Source organism: Spermophilus citellus (genome assembly GCF_964194105.1).
Source record: "Spermophilus citellus genome assembly, chromosome: 10".
NCBI classification, from domain to species: Eukaryota; Metazoa; Chordata; class Mammalia; order Rodentia; family Sciuridae; genus Spermophilus; species Spermophilus citellus.
Window position 1 is genome coordinate 3,444,124 of NC_138197.1, and position 18,858 is coordinate 3,462,981.

An 18,858-nucleotide genomic window follows, 5' to 3' on the forward strand; every position below is an offset into this window, starting at 1 on the left:
CCCTTTCACCCTCCTCACCCTTCCCTTCCCTCCTTCCCTCCACCCTTCTACCCTCCCTCACCCTCCCTTCCCTCCTCCCCTCTACCCTTCTACCCTCCCTCACACTTTCCTTCCCTCCTCCCTTCCACCCCTTCCACCCTCCTTCATGCCTCCCATCCCTCTCCCCTCCACCCTTCCACCCTCCCTCACCCCTCCCTTCCCTCCTCCCCTCCACCCTTCCACCCTCCCTCACCTTTCCCTTCCCTCCTCCCCTCCACCCTTCCACCCTCCCTACCCGTCCATTTCCCGCCTCCTCTCCACCCTTCCACCCTCCCTCACCCCTCCCTTCCCTCCTCCCCTCCACCCTTCCACCCTCCCAAACCCCTCCCTTCTCTCCTCCCCTCCACCCTTCCACCTTCCCTCACCCCTCCCTTCCCTCCTCCCCTCCACCCTTTTCTCTTCCCTCACCTTCCCATCCCTGGTCCCCTCTACCCTTCCACCCTCCCTCACCCTTCCTTTCTCTCCTCCCTCCACCCTTCCACCCTCCGTCACCCTTCCCTTCCCTCCTCCCCTCCACCCTTCTACCCCCCCTCACCCTTCCCTTCCCTCCTCCTCTCCACCCTTAAACCCTCCCTATACTTCCCTTCCTTTTTCCCTTCCACCCTTTCACCCTCCCTCACCCCTCCCTTCCCTTTTGCCTCCACCCTTCTACCCTCCCTCATCCCTCCCTTCTCTCTCCTCTCCACCCTCCCACCCTACCTCACCCTCCCTTCCAACCTCCCTACCCTTCCCTTTCCTCCTCCCCTCCACCCTTCCACCCTCACTCACCCTTCCCTTCCCTCCTCCCCTCCACCCTTCCACCCTCCCAAACCCCTCCCTTCTCTCCTCCCCTCCACCCTTCCACCCTCCGTCACCCCTTTCTTCCCTCCTCCCCTCCACCCTTCCACCCTCCCTCACCATTCCCTTCCCTCCTCTTCTCCACCCTTCCATCCTCCCTCACCCCTCCCTTCCCTCCTCCCCTCCACCCTTCTCTCTTTCCTTACCCTTACCATCCCTGGTCCCCTCTACCCTTCCACCCTCCCTCACCCTTCCTTTCTCTCCTCCCCTCCACCCTTACACCCCCCCTCACCCTTCCCTTCCCTCCTCCCCTCCACCCTTCCACCCACCCTCACCCCTCCCTTCCCTCCTCCCCTCCACCCTTCCACCCTCCCTCACCCTTCCCTTCCCTCCTTCCCTCCACCCTTCCATCCTCCCTCATCCTTCCCTTCCCTCCTTCCCTCCACCCTTACTTTCTCCCTCACCCTTTCCTTCCCTCCTCCCCTTCACCCTTCCACCCTCCCCTCATCTTCCCTTCCCTCCTTCCCTTCACCCTTCCACTCTCCCCTCACCCTTCCCATCGGGCATCCCCTCCATCCTTCTACCCGCTCTTCCTCCTTCTTTTTATACCTCCCTCCATTCTTCCTCTTTTCTCTTTCTTATTCTGTCCTCTGTTCCTTTCTCTATTTCTTTCCGTGTTCTCTTCATGTCTCTTCCTTTTCTCTCTGTCTCCCTTTCTCCTGTTTTTTTCCTTCCTCTCTGGTCCTTCCTCCTATCTCTCTACTTTCCTTTATCCTCCATTCTTTCCTTTCTTCCCTCTATCTATTCCTCCTGTCTTCTTCTTCCCTGTCTCCTTCTTTTTTTTCCCTTTCCTTCTGTATTCCCTTCCCATTTCCCTTGTTTTCAGTTCTTCTGTACTTCCTTCTTTCTATCCTACCTTCCTTTCTCCTGTTTCCTTTCTTTCACTCCCCTTCTTTTTTTCCATTTTCTCTCTTTTGTCTCTCCCTTTTTATTTTCTCTCCTCTCCTCCCCTTACCTGAATCACATATGCTCATTACTTGGTACTTCCTCTTGTGTCCTTCAACTTTCCCTCATATGTGTCTCCCAGTACTCTCTTTGTAGTTCATTTATGCTCTCTTTGGAATCTGGCTCATGTTAGCTCTGTAGTATGGAACTGCCACAGTGGACTGTGCTTTTATCCTCATTTCATGATCCACGCAGGAACATGGAAGTATTCCACTCAAAGTAGATGATATAATTATTGCTAACAAGTCTTGAATTAGAGGAGGTGGATTGGATGCATAGAGTGCGCTAAAGATGGGGAAAGGAGAAGACATTGATGCAGAGACAGACTGGTCAGTCAATGTGAGATCAGACAAAGGTGTTCTTTTTCTCTTTGTTTCAGCACTTCTTAAAAGGAGTGTGAGGTGGGTGAAAGATGGATTCCAGGTTCAAATGTAAATTACTTCAAGTCCAAGCTTTGTGAGTTTGGTCACAGAAAGTGACGTTTATTGTACTCCGTTTTTACTTCTTGAAGATGAAACAATCTTGTGGCACCTACTCCGAGTTCAGATCAATTTAGAAATATCTGTAGAACACTAGTGTTTTTCACATAATATGCAGCAAATTATTATATTTTCAGTAAAATACGAAGGTCATCAGCTGAGACTAGGAAGAGTGAAAGTGAAATGAAGGTCATCTTGAAGACATGGAAGCCATCTGCTTATTGGTCATAAGATTCACATGAAAGACTCAAGATGATCAAATGGTTTTCTTGTGCCACATTTAATCACTTCAGTGCAGACATGGATTAGACCAGGGAGTCTCCACTCTGGCTGTACATTGGAATCTCAGTCTCAGTGCCCCCCACACCCCAATTCTGATTGCAGTCATCTGGGAAGAGGGTCCAGGAGACTTTAGAAGATACCCAGTTGTGTTAGTCATGTTCCTGTCACTGTAACCAATACCTGGGAAGACCCATGTATAATTACAGTTTCAGAGGTCTCAGTCCATGATGGAGTGGCCCCATTGTCTTTGGACCTGTCCTGAGGATGCATATCATGGCCAGCTGAGCATGCTCAAGAGTAGCTGCTCCCGTCAGGGCTGCGAGTCAGTGAGAGAGAAGAGGAAGGGGCTGGGCTCCCACTCTCCCCTTCAAGGGCACACCCCAGTGAGCAGAAGACCTCCTAGCAGACCTGCCTCTTTTCACTGCCTCCCAATTGTGCCAAGCTGGGGATCCAGCCTGTAACCATGGGCCTCTGGGGGACAGTTAAACTCAAACTAGAGCATGGGAAGAGCTGGGTTTAAGTTAGGATTGGGGTCTTCCCAGGGAAATTCAGAAGAGTATTCAGGCATGAATGGAAGTGCTAATTATGGAGAGTAGAATCTAAGATAAGGAAAAACTTGAGGGCTTTTGTGATAGACAATGAAAAAGTGGTAAGTCAAGGGCCAGAAGCTTCCAGAACAGAAGTGGGAGGCCTCTGTGAGAGCCCACTTCCACTGAACAAATAGCAACACAAACAATTAAGTCAGTTAGCGCCACAGGGGAATTATCTTTGCTCCAAGGACTCTTTTTTTTCCATGTCCAGGTAGAGGTTAGTATCTGAATCCTATTGACTTAAAGTGGTTTTGTTCTAAAAGGATCACAGTGCTGACAGTTCAGATAAAGAGAACAGGATCTACTTGAACCAATTTATGTAGGAAAGCAAGCATTATGGAGTTTTAAGTGGGTTGCAGAATTGATGAGAGGGCAGAAGTGAGACTGGATTTCCAGGAATGGATACTTGCTGGGGCTCCACTATAGAACTAGGCTTAGCAATTTTCATACCCACCCTTGTCCTTGCCCTGTCCTGTGTCCAGTCGGCATTCAAAGAGCAAAGAGAACCATGAAATAAGAGAAGGCCACATAGATATTCAGCAGTGCCACCTGAAGTCACCAATCACAGTGCTGCTTAGGTGAGGTAGAAAAGTGCTAAACCCAGTGGAAAAGTGTTTTACCGTACAAGATGTCCACAAAGTCCTTGAAGGTGGGATAAACACATTGTTCAAGAGCTGTTGCCTGCTTTGTAAAATAACACACCCAATATGTTATTCTTTATCATTCTGATACCTTTTGGGATGGAGTATTCTAAATTTAATGGTTTAATTGTTAATCTTAAAAAATATACAGTCATACTTTTTCCCTGTTTTTATGATTTTTTTCCAGGTTGCCAATTAGACTCATTAATTTAAAAGTATCTTGCTGAACCCTTGTGGGACACATTATTTGCAATTATAAATAATATGCTATTTAGACATAAGTTGATTCTGTATTTCTCAACGTTGTAACCATTTTGTAGTCAAAACAGGTATGCCAACTTTCCTTTTCTTATAAAGTTATTTTTAAGAGAAAGAGAAAGAATGAGTTTAAGAACAGACCTAGAGGAAATGTGAAGAACAGATGATTCATGGTAAAGCATTATTCTAACCAGATAGGAAAAAAGCAGGGTTTCAAAGAGCCACCTGTTAAGTGGAATCGCCTGTTTAGGTTTTAAATTTCACTATCCTTATTTTCTTTGTAATTGTTTTTTTTGTGTGTGTGTGCCTCTTTTATATTTTCTTTACTGCCTTTTCTTTGTTCTCTTTTTTCTTTGTATCCCTCAAGGCTCACAGGAAGTATCAACATTACTAAAAGCAACAGTCCATGTGGGGCCAGAGAGTCTAGATTTCAGCCTAGGCTCTCAAGTAAACTGACTGGGCCTTACATTTGCCTTTGTAACACCCATATAACTGTGTTAAGTGGAGAGAGGATCAAGGGTCTTCTCCATGCACTACCCAAATTTCCCCAGCACAATTTTTCAAAAAGACTATCATTTCCCTCTGGCCCTATGTGGTCTGTTGTTATAAAATAGGAGAGCATGTGCATGCTTGACTCTGTTTACAAGTTCTCTATTCTTTCTTTGGTTTATTTCTCTGTATGCATAAATATATATGTATGTATGTATGTATATATATATATTGGGCATATATATTATTATGTATATATTATGTATATGTGTATATATACACACATATATAATTTGTTCTTTTTAGATATAAATGACAGTAGAGTGTATTTTGGCATATTATACATACACGGAGTAAAACTTATTCTAATTAGGATTCTTGTGGTTGTACATGATATGGAGTTGCACTGATCATGCATTCATACACAAACATAGGAAACTTCTGTCTGATTCATTCTACTATCTTTCTATTCCCACCACCTTCCTTTCCCTTTGTCTAATCCAATGAACTTCTATTCTTCCCTCCCCCTTCCTTATTATGTGTTACCATCCACATATCAGAGAGAACATCTGGCCTTTGGGTTTTGGGGATTGGATTATTGCACTTAGCATGACAGTCTCCAGTTTCATCCTTTTACCGGCAAATAATGCCATAATTACATTCTTCTTTATGACTGAGTCTCTATTTGTTTTTAAACCATGCTGAATCAATTACTATTTACACTAAGGTTCTTTTTGTTATTGTTCTAATGTTATACATGACAGTAAAATGCATTTTGACACATCATACATAAATGGAGTACAACTTCTCATTCTTCCGGTTGTACACAGCGTAGAATCTCACTGGTCACGTAATCATATATGGAAATAGGATAATAATGTCCAATTCATTCTACTGTCCTTCCTATTCCCATATTTCCTTCTTTCCCATCATTCCCCTCTCTCTAACCATAAGTACCTCTACTCATCCCTAGCCCCTACCCGCTTACTGTGAATTAGCACCCACATATCAGAGAAAACATTTGGCCTTTGGTTTTCTGGGATTGGCTTATTGCACTTAGCATGATATTCTCCAGCTCCATCCATTTACCGCAAATGTCATAATTTCATTCTTCTTTAAGACTTAGTAATATTCCATTAGTGTGTGTATACCATATTTTCTTTACCCATTCATCTATTGAAGGGCATCTAGGTTGGTTCCATAGTTTGGCAATTTTTAATTGAGCTGCTATACACATTGATAGGGCTGCATCTCTGTAGTATGCTGATTTTAAGTCCTTTGGGTATAAACCAAAGAGTGGGATAGCTGGGTCAAAGTTGGTTCCATTCTAAATTATCTGAGGAATCTCCAAACTGCTTTCCATAGTGGTTGTACCGATTTGCAGTCCCACCAGCAATGTAATAGTGTGCCTTTTCCCCTACATCCTTGCCAATATTTATTTCTTGCTTGTATCTTTGATAATCACTATTCTGACTAAAGTGAGATGAAATCTTAGGATACTTCTGATTTGTATTTCTCTAATTGCTAGAGATGTTCAACATTTTTTCATGTATTTGTTGATCAATTGTATTTCTTCTATGAATTATCTTTTCAGTTGCTTAACCCATATATTAATTGGGTTGGTTTTTTTTCAGTGTTAAGTTTTTGAGTTCTTCATATATCCTGGAGATTGATGCTCTATCTGAGCTGCATGTGGTAAAGATTTTCTCCCAATCTGTAGGCTTTCTCTCCACATTATTTATTGTTTCCTTTGCTGAGAAGCTTTTTAGTTTGGATCCATCCCATTTATTGATTCTTGATTTTACTTCTTGCACTTTAGGAGTCTTATTAAGGAAGTCAGTTCCTAAGCCAAAATGGTGAGGGCCTCCTTTTCCTTCTTTTAGACACAGGGTCTCTGTTCTAATGCTTAAATCTTTGATCCACTTTGAGTTTCGTGCAGGGTGAGAGATAAGGATTTAATTTCACTTTGCTACATATGGATTTCCAGTTTTTCCAGCACTATTTGGTGAAGAGGCTGTCTTTTCTCCAATGAATGTTTTGGTGCCTTTGTCTAATATGAGATAACTGTTTTTATGTGGGATTTTTTCTATGTCTTCTGTACCATTGGTTTACATGTCTGTTTTGGTGTCAATACCATGCTGTTTTTGTTACTATGGCTCTGTAGTACACTTCAAGTTCTGATGTTGTGATATCTCCTGCTTTACTTGCTAAGAATTGCTTTGGCTATTCTGGGTCTCATTTCTCCAAATGAATTTTATGATTGCTTTTTCTAGAATGTCATTGGGATTTTAACAGGAATTGCATTAAATCTGTATGATACTTTTGGTAGTATGGCCATTTTGACAATATTAATGCTGCCTATCTAAGACCATGGGAGATCTTTCCATCTTCTAAGGTATTCTTCAGTTTCTTTCTTTATACACTAATGTTCTTTGTCTGTTTGTATAAGCATCCCCCCACCCTTTATTCTTCAAGATTTTCTTGCCTATTCTTGGCTTGTTGAATTTCCATATAAATTTTAGAATCAACTTGTTATGTTCCAGTGTGAGGGGGGATTTTCTGGGAATTTATTGGAATTGTGTTGAATCTTTAGAACAATTTGGAGAGAAGTGATATTTTTAATTTAATATAAACCACCAAGTAGATCTTCTTTATCTCTGGGATGTTTGAAGTTCTTAACAGAGAAGTCTTATACTTTTTTCTGTTGGCTTTATCTCTAGGCATATGGTATATTTACAATTATATGATCAAACATTTTTCTTCTTGGTTATTTGCAGCAAACCCAAGGCCAACATCATGCTGAACACAGAAAAACTGAAAGCATTTCCTCTAAAATGAGGAACCAGTCAAGAATGCCCACTCTCATCACCCTATTCAACATAGTCCTTGAAACACAGAACAATTAGGCAAGAGAAGGAAAATGAAGGGATACATATAGTAAAAGAAGAGGCCAAATTATCAGTCTGCTGATAACATGATCTTATATTTAGAAGACCTCAAAAAACTCCATCAGAAGACTTCTAGAGTTAAAAAAACAGATATAGTAAAGTAGCAGAATACAAGATTAACATACATAAGTCAATCACTTTCCTATATACTTCATTAGTGATAATGAATCTGCTGAAAAAGAAATTGGGGAAATTATCCCATTCACAATAAGCTCAAAAAATACAATAAATTTCTTGTGAATTAATCTAATGAAGGAGATGAAGGACCTCTACAATGAAAACTATAGAATACTGAAGGCACTGAAGAAGACCATAGAAGATGGAAAGACCACTCGTATTATTGGATAAGCAGAATTAATATTGTCAAAATTGCTACACTACCAAAAGTGCTATACAGATTCAATGCAATTTCTGTTAAAATCCCAATGACTTTCTTCATGGAAATAGAAAAAAAAACAGTCCTAAAATTCATTTGGAAAAATAAGAGACCTAGAATAACCAAAGCAATCCTGAAAAAAGAAGAGCAATGCTGGAGGCATCTTAATAGCAGATCTCAAATTATATTACAGAGTTACAGAAAAAAACAGCATGGCATTGACACTAAAATAGACCCAAAGACCAATGGACTAGAAGACACAGACACAAACCCACATATAAATGGTCATTTTTTATTTTTCATTTTTGTATCAGGGATTGAACCCAAGGGTCTTTAACTACTAAGCAAATTCCCAGCCTTTTTTATTTTTTTATTTTGAGACAGTGTCTTGCTAGGTTGTTTACAGCTTCACTAAATTGCTGAGACTGGCTTTGAACTTGTGATCCTCCTGCCTCAACCTCCCAAGACGCTGGGATTATAGGCATGCACCACCATGCCTGGTTATACAGTTATCTCATACTACATAAAGGTGCCAAAAACGTGTTGGTTAAAAGGTAGCCTTTTTAAACCAATGGTGCTGGTATAACTGGATATTCCATGTGCAGAAAAATGAAAATTGACCCCTATTTCTCACACCACACAAAAGACAAATCAAGCTGATCACAGACTTAGGAATTAGACCAGAATATGTGCAATTGCTAGAAAAAATGTAGGCCCAACACTCCAACATACTGGCACAGGCATTGATTTCCTTAACAAGACTCCTAAAGTGTAATAAATAAAATCACAAATTAAAAAGTGGGATGGCATCAAATTAAAAAGCTTCTCCACAGCAAAGGAAACAATGAAGAATGTGAAGAGAGAGTCTACAAAAGAAGAGAAGATCTTGCCAGCTATTCCCTGGATAGAGGATTAATATCCAGTAAGAAAAAAGAAATTTAAAATCTCAATACACACACACACACACGCCCACGAAAAAAATAGCCCAATCAATAAATTGGCAAAAGAACTAAACAGACACTTCTCAAAAGAAGAAATATAAAAAATACAAATGGCCCACAAATATATGAAAAATGTTTAACATCTCTATCAATCAGAGAAATGCAAATTAAAACTACATTGAAATTTCATCTCACTCCAGTCAGAATTGCAATTATAAAAAATACAAATAAGAACTGTTGGTGAGGATATAGGAGAAAAGGTATACTCCAATGTTGTTGGTGAGACTGCAAATTAGTACAACCACTCTGGAAAGCAGTATGGAGATTCCTCAAAATACTAGGAATGGAACCAATATATAACCCAGCTATCTCACTCCTCAGTATATCCAAAATCTCTAAAATCGGTGTGCTATAGAGATGCAGCCACATCTGTGTTTATAGCAGCACAATTCACAGTAGCCAAGCTATGGAACCAACCTAGATGCCCATCAACAGATGAATGGATAAAGAAAATGTGGTTTATTTACATATGAGAGTATTACTCAGCCATAAAGAAGAATGGAATTGTGGCCTTTGCCAATAAATAGATGGAACTTGAGACTAATGTACTAAGTGAAATAAGCCAGACCCAGAAAGTCAAAGGCTGAATATTTTCTCTGATATGCAAAAGCTAGTCAAAAATAAGGGAAAAAAATAGAAAAGAAAAGGGGGAATGATTTCATCAAAATAGGAGAAAGATCAGGAAGGGGATTGAGGAAGAAGCAGGAGGGATGGGATAAGTGAAGAACAGTGGAATGAACAACTTTCCTAGGTACATATATGAATATACCTCAGTGACTCTCACCATTACATATATTCATAAGGCACTAATTGAAAAGAAAAAATACAAGTAAATAGCAGAAAGATCAGTAGAGAAGAGGGAAGGGAATGGGAGAAGGGAGGATGGAAGGGAAAAGGGGAAATACTAGGGACTGACTTCAAGCAAATTATATTTCAGACTTTTATAGTTACATCAAAACGGATCCTAATGTAATGCATAACTAAAAAGAATTAATAAAACTGAATAAAAATTTCTCCATGTGTTTATAGCTGCTATAGCTGATTTTTAAAAATTCAACCTGCATTTGATAGGCAACTTTAATAAATTCCATCATTAATTTTAATAGGTTATCTACAAAGTATTTTAGACTTTCTACAAAGCATATGCAAATAGTAACACTGAAAAGCTTCTAATTTTAACATAGTTTCAGACTTACAGGAAAGTTACAAAAACAATGGAGCCTGTAGATTCTTTATGTACCTTTCCAAAATGTTAACATTTCAATATAGTTGCTTTTATGTCCCTTTCAATATATAAAACTACTTTCTTTTTCCTGGACCACTTGTGAATAAAGGGAAGACATGAGAATAAGTAATATTCACTCCTAAATATTTCATTGTACATTTCTTAAAAACAAGGCAGTACAAGAATCAAAATCAGGAAATGAACATTCCCACAATACTATCAGCTAATCAAAGTACAAATTTGCCAGTTGTTCCACTATTCCTATCACAAATTGCATTCATCAGATATATGTCTCTAATCAGAATCAGGTTTCCCACATTTACTTATGACTCATGCTCTGCATTTTGAAGTATACAAGCCAGGAAAGATGCTACTCAGTAAATATTCTGAGGCTAAGTAAATATCCTATAACTTATTATACTTTTATCCCACTAATTATAGCATTTATTGGTGATTCTTGTCTAAATGACCTAGTATATGTACTAGAGATTTTTGAAATTTATTATCTCTTCTGAGTTCTTGCAATGCAATTCTACTGTGAGCAAAATATTTTCTTTATTTATTCATTAGTATTTTAATTTTTTTATAATTGTATGGGCTTGTGGTTTCTTATTTTACTCAATGTTATGACCCATTACTATTGTCAACTTACATGCTCAAAATGTCCTCAGATTTGGCAAATGGGAGCCACTTCAAGGTGATAAGTTCATTTCGATGTGCCCCACCATTCTCTGAGCACTTTCTTACTTTTTGGCATAAGATGCTCAAGGCTCATCTCATTCATTCCCAGCCATACTCCTGGAGTCCACTAATTTTCAAAAAATTCTGGTTCCTTTTTGGTGGAGAATGGTATTAAGAAATCAAGATCTGGGTGCCAAGGGTACTCACCAGTACTCAGGTGATACTGCTGCCAGGACCTCTCAGTAGACATATCCAGGAGTTCATAAAACTCAATTCCAATTCAACACCACAGAGTTTGTTTTAGCCTTCCTCCTTTGCACATTCTGACTTCCGTTATCCATAACTTGTGTAGTTATTTTTCAATTTTTCAATCCTATTGCAAAAGTTATTCCAGGCACCTTCTGTTGGGATGATTACATTCTAGGAAATCCCTCAAGGAGGGTTTATGGCTACAAAATTCCCTGAGTTGTAACATATATAAAATGATTTTCTTATAGCCTTTATAACTAAAGGATAACCATTTTTATTTTTTACAGTGCTGGAGATCAAACGCAGGGCCTTTCACATGCTGGGTGAGTGTTCTATCACTTTTCTTTTCCTTTCAATTTTTTTTAAAAATATATTTTTTAGATGTTGATGGACCTTTATTTTATTCATTTATTTACATGTAGTACTGAGAATTGAATCTAGTGCCTCACACATGCTAGCCAAGTGCTCTACCACTGAGCCACAACCCCAGCCCCTTTTCCTTTTAAAGTAAGAAAATACCAAGGCTTTATATTTAAAGCCTTGGAATATATATATATATATATATATATATATATATATATATATATATATATAAAGATTATATTATATATATAATATATATATTATAATCTTATTATATATATATATATATAATCTTCTTATTTTATTCTCTTTTATTGCTGAGTAATATTCTATTGTGCATATATGCCACATCATCTAGGTTGGTTCCACAGTTTAAGCATGTGTGTGTGTGTGTGTGTGTGTGTGTGTGTGTGTGTGTATGTGTGTGTGTATCAGCAATAAAATAGAATAAGAAGATAGTACTAAGTGAAGTTAGCCAATCCCAAAAAAACAAATGCTGAATGTTTTTTTCTGATATAAGGAGGCTGATTCATTGTGGGGTGGGTGGGGGAAACAAGGGAGGAATAGATGAACTATAGATAGGGCAGATGGGTGGGAGGGGAAAGGAGGGGGCATGGGGTTAGAAATGATGGTGGACTGTGATGATCATTATTAACCAAAGTACATGTATGAAGACACAAATTGGTGTGAATCTACTTTGTATACAGCTGGATATATGAAAGATTGTGCTCTATATGTGGTAGTAAGAATTGTAATGCATTCGCTGTCATACATAAATTAAAAAAATGATTTAAAAAATAGCTCTACTTGTTGGGTAAGTGGAAACATTGTACACAGTTCTCATGAGTAAATAAGATTTATCTGCTTTTGAGGGGTATTTCTAATCTAAAAGAAAGCCCCTCTTGTTTTATTTGGTGGAAACTGTTTCTTTTTTTTTAATTATTTTTTTTGTAGTGGTTTTGAATTTATAGAAAATTGAGCCAAAAATAGAGTTCCCCTGTACATGTTCTTGCCCACAAGCAGTTTTCCCTATAAAATGGTGCCCTCCACCAACTTCATTGATATATCTAATTAATTAATGATTGTTTACAGTATTCTCTTATGATCTTTATATGTCTATAAAATGGTTAGTATTATTATTTTTGTATTGTCTCTCTGATTTTTTCTTTCCTCCTTCTAGCTTTGAGTTCAATCTTCTTTTTTATAATTCCTTAAAGTTGAGTTATTGGCCTGAGATCCTTTTTAATTTATAGCCATAAATTTCCTGCTGAGTCCTTCTGACTTTGATACACCTCCTCCTAAGTTCTATTACATTTTCACTTTCATTCATCGTAAGTATTTAACATTCATCTTTAAAAGTATTTTCTTCATAATTCGCGTGTGCTGTGTAATTGCTACATGGAGCATGTTAGAACATGTTAGAATTAATGAATCCATACTGATACATTATCATGGAGTCCACAGTTGACCTTAGGGACTCAGCTTCATGTTGTGTTGTGCAGTTCCATGAGTTTTAACAAATGACAGACATGAGTCCACCCACACAGTATCATACAGAGTAGTCCCACTGCCCTAAAAACTCCCTGTGCTCCACCTCACCATCCCACTTCCTACCCTCTCCCCTCACTCCTGGCAACCCCTGATTTCTGTCTTTGTAGTTTTGCCTTCTCCACAATGTCTTGCATTTGGAATCACAGTCTGTAGCAGTTTCAGACTGGCTTCCTTCCCTTAGGAAACCTTAGGTCAAAGGTTCCTCCATGTCTTTTTGTAGCTTGATAACATTTCTTTTTACCACTGAATAAGACTGGATGGTATGGGCATATCCATTTGTTTATCCATTCACCTTCTGAAGGACATCTTTGTTGCTTCCAAGTTTGGACGATTATAAATTTACTGTGAACACTTCTGAGTAGATGCACTGAATGTAGGTGTATGTGTACTATAAACATTTTTGTGAACATTTGTTGTTGTTGTTGTTTTTTTTTAATTCAGTTGGGTAAATGCCAAGAAAGGAGAGCAATTGCTGGATTGTGTAGTAATGCTGTATTTACCTTTGTAAGAAAACTGCCTTTCAACGTAGCTTGTCACTGTGTACTTCAGTCAGCAATGGATAAGAGTTCCTGTTGTTCCCAATTGTCACCAGCATTTGCTGTTTTCAGTGTACTGGGTTTTAACCATTCTGATAGAAATTTAATGGGATCTCATTGTTGTTTTAATTTGCAATTCTCTAATGATACAAATGTTGAGCATCTTCTCATATGTTTATTTATTATTTATCATCTGTAGTTTTGTGTCTATTTAGATCTTTTACCCATTTTTAATTAAAATTTTTGTTTCTTTCATGGCTTGTGCCTTTGGTGTTGTATCTAAAGGGCCATTACAAAACCCAAAGTATCCTATAAACTTGGTATAATTGCTTATTAGATTCAGCAGATTTTGTTTGGGGGTACTGGGAGTTGAACCCATCGGCATTCTACCACTGAACTATATCCTCAGCCTTTTAATTATTTATTTATTTATTTTATACTTTGAGACAGGTTCTCAATAAATTGGTAAGGATGGGCTTGAACCTCCTGCCTCAGCCTCCTGGTTCACTGGGATTACAGGTGTGTCCCATGGTGCCTTGTCAGCATGTATTTTTCTGTTGATTATTTGTGATTTTCTACCCAATGATGTCACCTATAAAACGTTTTACTTCTTCCTTTCAAAGCTGTATATTTTAATTTTCTTTTTCTTTGCCTTTTTGCTTTATATATAAAGCAAAAACTTTTTTTTTTTGCTTTATATATAAAGCAAAAACTATTCTAAGCCAGGTATGGTGGTGCACACTTGTAATCCCAGTGATTTAGTAGTCTGAAACTAGAGGATTGCAAACTCAAGGCTAGCTTTAGCAACTTAGTGAGACCCTGTCTCAAAATAAAAAATAAAAAAGGCCGTAGTTCAGTGGTTCAGCACCCCTCATAACTACCAATAACAAACATATAAAAAATAATAATAATTTTAAGGTTGGTGTTGTTTTTAAAATGATTAGAAGAATGCATTCAAGTTTTGGGCCTAGAGTTTTCTTTATGGAAAAGCATTTAGTTAAAATGTCAATTTAATATCAGGTAATTCAAATTTTATTTCTTATGTTTTTTTTTTAAAAATAGTGTTTTTCAAGAAATTTAATCAGTTTATCCTGATTGTCAGATTTGTTGGTGTAACCTGATCATCCACCTGTTATCTTTTAAAAATCAGTAAATTCTGTAATGTATTTTCATTATTCCTGATATTATTAACTTGTATTTTCTTTTTGACTTCATAAATCTGGTTTGGAGTTTATCAGTTTTATAATCTTTTTAGATAATCAATTTTTGGCTTTGTGGATTCTCTATACATACTTATACACTATTTCATTTATTTCTTCTTATTAATGTACTTTCTTTATCAAAAAAAATTAAAGGTTTAATTGCTAGATTTTCTTTTACTTTCCTCAAAGTTTAAACTGTTAATTTGAGGCTTTTCTTTTTGCATACTACACATTCTGAAAGCTGCTTTCTACAAGATTTTAGGAATTTTTCTGTGACACAGCATAAAAGTCATCATTTTAACTGTTTTAAGGTGTCCAGTTCAGCGGAATTAAGTACATTCAACATTGTGAAACCATCACCACCATCTAGTTAAAACATTTTCTTCATTTCAAATTGAAATTGTGTCCATCAAGCAGTTTTTCCCTTTTCCCTTCTCCTCTCTGTCTCTGCCAACCAGGAAGCTGTTCTCTCTATGGATGAGCCTATCTAGATATGTCACACAAATGGAATTATAAAGCAAATGTCTTCTGTGCCAGTTCTCAAGGTTCATCCACATTGCAGCATGTATCTGTCTTGTTTCCTGCAATTCTACAGTGAGTTTTGAAATGGAAATTAGTGAAAGACCTCCAACTTTCTTCTTTTTAAAGTTGAATTTAGCTATTGGGATGCCTTTCAATTCCACTTAAATTTTAGAATTAGCTTTTCTGCAAAAAAAAAAAATGGCCATTGGGATTTTGATAGGAATTGCATTGATTCTGCAGATCACTTGGGTCATCTTATGGACCGAATGTGCCCTCTCCCCAGTCCTATGTTGAAATGCTAACCCCTACTGCCATGGTACGGGGCAGGGGGTGCTTCAAGAGGTAATCAGGTCATGAGGGTACAGTCCTCATGAATGGGACTAGTGACCTTATAAGGAGACATGCACTTACTTTCTCTGTTCTTCACCATATGAGAATGTACAATGATTGATCTGCACACGAGAAAGTGGGCCCTCATGACACTGCATCTATTAGCACCTTTGTCTTGAACTTCCAAGCATTCAGAAGTGTGAAAAATGTTGCTTGAACCACCTAGGATTCAGTAGCCCAAACTGACTAAGACAGTGAGTACTGCCATCTTAACAATATTGAGCTTTTCAATTCCTGAACATGGGGTAGCTTTCTATTTATATTACATTGATTTTCACTCTAATCCAATCTGAATTCCTGGAACAAATCCTACATGGTCATTGTGTTAGTCAGATTTTCATTGCTCTGACAAAATAGAACTTGGGGGAAGAGAGTCACTTTGGCTCAGTTTCAGAGGTTTTAGTCCATGGTCAGCTTGCTACATTGTTCTGGGCCTGTGGTGAGGTAGGGTATCATGGCAGAAAGGTATGATACAGCAAAGCTGCTCACCTCATGGCAGCTGGGAAACACAGAGGGAAGAAGAGGGCCTTGACAAGATACAGCCCTCAAGGGCACACTGCCAAGGACCCACTTCCTCCAACTAGGTCCCACCACTGTCCAATAACCCATTCAGCTATGGATTTATGGATTAACCCATATAGAAGGTCAGAATTCTCCCGATCCAATTACTTCCCCAAAGACCCACATCTGCACTGGGGACAGTCTTCAACCCATGAGCCTTTGGGGGACAATTCAGATGCAAGCCCAGACAGCCATGGTATCTATTCCTTTACCTTACAGAGTTCTGCAGCCATAGTCATCATTGATATTGGTCTATAGTTTTCTTCTAAAGTTTTTGTTTGGTTTTGGTATAAGGCTAATACTCTCCTAAAAGAATGAGTTAGGAAATGATCTTCTACTTTTTTGGCAAGGTTTGGAAAACATTTGATAGAGTTTGCTGGTGAAGTCAGTAGGTCCCAGAATCTTATTCTGAAAGTTTTTAAAAAAATATTATCTATTTTTAAAATTATTATTTAAACTATTGACTGTTACAATCTCTTTTTTGTTATGTCATATTATAATTTTGCTTCTCCTTAGATTTTGGTATTTTTTTTCTAGGAATTTGACAACTTCATTGGTATATCTAATTAATAACTGTTTATAGTATTCTTTTATGATTTTTATGTCTATAAAATGGTTAGTATTGCCTCAATTTCATTTCTAATTTCATCAATTAGAGTCTTTTCTTCTTTTCCTTTGTTTGTCTAATTGAGTCTGCCAATTTTATTGATTTTTTTTTCAAAGAATGAACGTTTTGTTTCCATACATCTTATTATTTTTGTATTGTCTCTCTGATTTTTTCTTTCCTCCTAGCTTTGGATTCAATCTTCTCTTTTCTACTTCCTTAAAGTTGAGTTATTGGCCTGAGATCCTTTTTAAACACAGGAATTTACAGCCATAAATTTCCTGCTGAGTCCTTCTGACTTTGCTACATCTCCTTCTAAGTTCTATTACATTTTCACTTTCATTCATCTTAAGTATTTAAAATTCGTCTTTAAAAGTATTTTCTTTGTGATTCTTTGACCCCACTGGTGGTTTAAGCGTGTGCTGTGTAATTGCTACTTATAATATTTGGTAGTGATCATCAGAGATCTCCTTCAATGCCGACACTCAGGCTGATTTTTTCCTTGACTGTTCCCTCACTGCTATACACTCTTGATCAATCTCCAGAGTTCCTACAGTCACATTATGCTTTCTACAATTCCTTAGTTAATTGGCTAATTTTGTAGAGGAACAGGTGGTCCATTGAAGCTCCCTATACACCATTTTTCTCTGACATCTCTCAGTATTCTATTTTTAATCTAAGAAAGGAGGTGAAAAGTCTATCTACCTATATTGTCTACATAAAAGTTAGGGGAGAAAGAGTTAGTCATACACAAGGATAAAAGCAACCTTTCTTATAAATATATTTTATTTTGTAGATTGTGGATCTACATATTATAAATAATTATAAAAAAATAAAATATTAAATAAGCAATACACAGGAGCTGTGGTTATAGTTCAGTGGTAGAATGCTTGCCTAGCACGTGAGGTGGTGCTGGGTTTGATCCTCAGCACCACATAAACAAATAAAATAAATGTAATGCGTCTACTTACAACTATTAAAAAAAAAAGCAATACCCAAAGCAACTATTCCCAGAGACCAAGTTGCCCAAGTCTAACTTTATGCTGAGAAGTTAGGATTTGGGTTCAGATATCCTAGAATGCTACAATCTTATTATTATGCTAAGAGAAGCAGAACATAAAATATCTAGCAAATCAAACATTAGCTCCCTCCTACTAACACCTTTCTCAAGGAGGCAAAATAGTTTTGCCATCTGTACTCCAGGTTCTGTCTAATAGTGAATAAACCAAGGCTACTTTTTGGAGTAATGATGAGGGAGAAATGTGCCTGTTAGAACAAGGCTATATGTTAGTTCACATTTTCCTTTCAAAATTAAGTTTCAATAAAAAAAAAAAACTTACTTTTGCAAACCATACACACTATGGGTGCCCTACCACTGAGGTACATCCCAAGCTCCTTTAATTTTTGAGACGGTGTTTTATAATCCTGCTGCCTTAGCTTCCTGAGCAGCTGGGATTATAGGTGTGCGCCATTTTGCCCAGCTCCCTGCATGTACTTGAGTAAAAGTGTCCACCAGAACTGAATCCCTCAACTCCTACATTCTATTACCACCATCATTTACCCACTAATATCTGAGTCCCACATCTTATTTTCAACACTTACTGACCATTCTGCTCCTTTTAAACTGTATCCTGAATCCAACTCTCATTTTATATTACTGACCTACCGCCTCAGTCTGATTGTGTATTTAACTGTACTATCCAGTGACAAACCTTGCCATTTCTGGCCTCCATTCTTAGCTTTTTCTAAATCCATTTTCCATTATGACTTCGCAAAGCTTTTAACTAAAATAAATTGAGTGAGGACGCTATTTTTGCTTATATCCATTATTTGTTTCCCATCATCTACAGCAGTGATTTTTCAATATATTCCTAGAAGACTCAAGATCAACAGAATTGCCTCAGTTTCTAGGGATTAAGGCAGAGCCTCAATGTATGAGATTACCTTGTTGGCCCAGTTCTTCAACCTTCAATTGGCTGCTTAATTTCTTTAAATATTTGTGCAAGTCTCTTTGTAAAAAACATTTCCCAAACTCTTTGTGGTGTTGCTCCTAGATTTCTATTCAGACTTAATTTACTAAATAAAACAT